The sequence below is a fragment of the Harpia harpyja genome, chromosome 14 (assembly GCF_026419915.1).
Source record: "Harpia harpyja isolate bHarHar1 chromosome 14, bHarHar1 primary haplotype, whole genome shotgun sequence".
In the NCBI taxonomy this organism is placed as follows: Eukaryota; Metazoa; Chordata; class Aves; order Accipitriformes; family Accipitridae; genus Harpia; species Harpia harpyja.
The window spans coordinates 14659144-14663093 of record NC_068953.1 but is presented as its reverse complement, the minus strand read 5'-3'; the positions used below and the strand labels follow the sequence as shown (position 1 = coordinate 14663093).

Genomic DNA, 3950 nt, shown 5'->3' with positions numbered 1-3950 from the left:
ATCACACTCCCACAAACTCGCCAAGGCAAGCGCTATGTGCTTATGATGGTGGAAGCAACCACTGGATGGCTGGAAACATATTCTGTGCCCCATGCCACCGCCCGGAACACTATCCTGGGCCTAGAAAAGCAAGTCTTGTGGCGACATGGCACCCCAGAACGAATTGAGTCAGACAACGGGACTCATTTCCGAAACAACCTCATAGACACCTGGGCCAAAGAGCATGGCATTGAGTGGGTGTATCATATCCCCTATCATGCACCAGCCTCTGGGAAAATTGAGCGATACAATGGACTGTTAAAGACTACATTGAGAGCAATGGGGGGTGGAACTTTCAAACATTGGGATACACATTTAGCAAAAGCCACCTGGTTAGTCAACACCAGAGGATCTGCCAATCGGGGTGGCCCTGCCCAGTCAGAATTTTTACATACTGTAGAAGGGGATAAAGTCCCTGTAGTGCACATAAAAAAATATGTTAGGGAAGACAGTCTGGGTTACTCCTGCCTCAGGCAAAGGTAAACCCATTTGTGGGATTGCTTTTGCTCAAGGGCCTGGGTGCACTTGGTGGGTGATGCGAAAAGATGGGGAAGTCCGATGTGTGCCTCAAGGGGATTTAATTTTAGGTGAGAACAGCCAGAATTAAACTGTATATTAGTTGCTATATAACCCTGCTACTGTATGTTATCCTTACTATAATTATGTGCTATATCCATAGTACTATAGTAAGAATCACTTAGATCAAGCAAGAAAAGAACTGTGATAAAACTGAGCAAAGCGCAGTAGTGATGGAACCAGAACTGACTCCAGCATGCAACAATCCAACGGTACACACCATCCTCCTGCTGCGCCAAATGTCACCTGCTTGTCACACTGCACTGAAGCCCAATTCTGCTCTACCGACTGAGAGGACTTTGCACCATCCCTCCTGCCCAGAAAAGACTGGTATGACAGATGGAGCCCAGAGTCGGAAACTAAATGAACTCAATGAACGTTTTATGAACATGACCCATGAACTAAAGGAATGATATCTCTGTGTGTGTATACATATATATATATCATTGCTCATATGTCTTAAAGGAATGGAAAGGTGATGATTGATCAGGATGTAACTAAAGGTATGGGAACTGTGCATGACGTCAATGGTATAGAATAAGGGGTGGATACTGTCCTGGTTTCAGCCGGGAGAGAGTTAACTGTCTTCCTAGTAGCTGGTACAGTGCTATGTTTTGAGTTCAGAGCGAAGAATGTTGATAACACTGATGTTTTCAGTTGTTGCTCAGTAGTGTTTAGACTAAAGTCAAGGATTTTTCAGCTTCTCATACCCAGCTGGAGGGGCACAAGAAGTTGGCACAGGACACAGCCAGGGCACCTGACCCAAACTGGCCAACGGGGTATTCCATACCATGTGACGTCCCATCCAGTATAGGAACGGGGAAGTGGGGGGCAGGGATTCGCCGCTCCGGGACTGGCTGGGTGTCGGTCGGCGGATGGTGAGCAATTGCACTGTGCATCATTTGTACATTCCAATCCTTTCATTATTGCTGTTGTCATTTTATTAGTGTTATCATTATCATTATTAGTTTCTTCTTTTCTGTTCTATTAAACCGTTCTTATCTCAACCCACGGGTTTTGCTTCTTTTCCCGATTTTCTCCCCCATCCCACTGGGTGGGGGGGAGTGAGTGAGCGGCTGCATGGTGTTTAGTTGCTGGCTGGGGTTAAACCACAACACCTGGTGAAAAGTCCACCAGTCAAGTGTGAGTGACTCCTGTCCGTATGAGCTGGTGGTATCCTTCCAGAGTGCGAGGGGAACGTGGCTGGTGACAAATTAATCTCAAAGCCAGGCTCAAGTCCTTTGGAGGCGCTGAGCCACGCCAGGGTCGCTCTCCCGTGTTCCTTCCTGGGAAGGAGCGTGGGGCTCCGCTGTTCAGTCATTTTCTGATGTGAATGCTGAGACCTATTTCCGAAAGGTCCCTGGAGCTGAGCCCAGCTGTCGGGAGAGTGGACCAGTCCCAAAAGGCAAAAGCTGGAGGCTGGCTCCTTCTCTGCCATGTCAAGAAGCAGGTTAAAAAGGTGTAGGTGTCAGGAGCAGGAGCAGGAGCAGGAGCAGGAACAGCAAGATCAGGAGCAGTGGCAGCAGCAGTGGCAGGAGCAGGAGCAGGAGCAGGAGAAGCAGCAGCAGGAGCAGCGGCAGCAGTGGCAGGAGTGGCAGCAGCATGCTGACGAGGTGGCCGAGTGGTGAAGGCGATGGACTGCTAATCCATTGTGCTCTGCACGCATGGGTTCGAATCCCATCCTCGTCGGTCAGCCCAACAATGGTCAGAGTTTCTGAGTGTGAGCAGCTCGATGTGTGCCCCCAAGTAAGCCTTTGTTTTGAGATGAGAGTGGCCTGAAAAGAAACTTGCAAGGGTTTGAAGTGGCTCAGGACACACCTCAACCTCTTCTGTCTCCACATAGGCAAGAGGAACAAGAAGGGAGAGGACGAAGATCCAGGGAACTCACAGGATGGTCAGCCTCTCCGCAGTCCCTGGGAAGACGATAGAGCAGAACATCTTGGAAGTAGTTTCCAAACATAGGTAGCACAGGAAGGTGGCTGGGAGTAGCAAGCATGGATTTACAAAGGAGAAGTCATGCTTAACCAAGCTGGTAGCCTTCTACAGCGAGGTGACTAGCTTGGTGGGGAAGGGAAGAGCGGTGGATGTTGTTTACCTTGCCTTCGGTAAGGCTCAACCAGCCATGGGAACGAAAACCAAAATAGGCGTAAAGCACTTCCAGTCACAGAACATTTCAGGTAAGGTATTTTGCTATGGGAGACATTGCTCTTATCTGTTCACAGAATCTCAGAATCGTTGGGGTTGCAAGGGACCTCCTGAGATCCTTTAGTCCAAGCCAACTGCTCCAGCAAGGTCAACTTGAGCTGGTTGCTTAGGACATAGTCGGGTTGGGTTTTGAGTATCTCCAAGGATGGAGACTCCACAACCTCTCTGGGCAACCTGGTCCACTGTTTGACCACCCTCACGGTAAGAAAGTGGTTTCTTGCCTTGCGATGGAATTTCACGTGTTTTAATTTGTGCCCATTGACTCTTGCGCTGCCAGTTGGTACTACTGAGAAGAGTCTGGCTCCCTCTTCATTCCCTTCCATCAGGTGTGGGAAGAATCCCAGCTCTCACAGCCTCCCCTCCTATTTCAGACTCGCCAAGCCCTTAACCGGTTTTGTGACAAAGCAGGGATCTGCAGGGAAGACCCGTGTGGAGGCAGGAGCAGCCAGCCATGCCACCAAGGGATGTGCTGTCCCGGGGGGTCAGGAGCGACTTGGCAGGGGTCAGAGGAACAGGGACGATCCAGCGTGGTTGTGAAAGGCACAGAGCTGGCTGGAGCCTCTTCCTGCCCACACGACCTCCCCTCTCTTACACACATTTGCACTTCTGCCTCCCTGGCCACCTGCCTCCCTCTCCCAATTTCCTTCGGATATCTCTTCCCCACGACCGTGGGCTTCTTGCTCTCCCCACCCTGCTCTCCTCTGGGTGCCCTTCCCAGTAGGTTTGCACTTCCAAGGATGCCTCGTGGCTCCTGCTGATCAGCACCTGTGAGCAGCGTGCCCGCACGCGCCAGCAGGCAAACAAGATACGAGAAGAAGAGACTGGGGTTTGGCCAAGGGGCTCAGAGCTCAGAATGCTGCTGACCCCACCCCGCCGCCAGCCTCGCATATCCCTAAGGCCTGTGAGCCAGGTAAAGGGGACCACTGCCCCCACTGCCAGCCCAGTTGGGTCTGAATCCAGAGGCAGAGCCTGTGGGAGATGAGAAAGGGGCTGCCTGCTGCGGAGAGGTCAGCTTCTTCATGGGCACCTTAAACTCACCTGGCCAGCCTCAGGGAAGAGAAGAAGAGCAGAACTCTTTCTCATCGACAGATGAGCTTGGTGGTTTGGACAGCCCAGAAGGATCCCTTTCT

The 3950-nt window shown here is 51.2% G+C and overlaps 1 non-coding gene across 1 annotated transcript; it reads left to right on the top strand.

Moving 5' to 3' along the window:
* The first annotated feature begins 2222 nt into the window (after positions 1 to 2222).
* On the top strand, positions 2223 to 2304 carry TRNAS-GCU (transfer RNA serine (anticodon GCU)). Its single transcript has one exon. It is a non-coding gene; the product is annotated as a tRNA-Ser (tRNA).
* The last annotated feature ends 1646 nt before the right edge of the window (positions 2305 to 3950 follow it).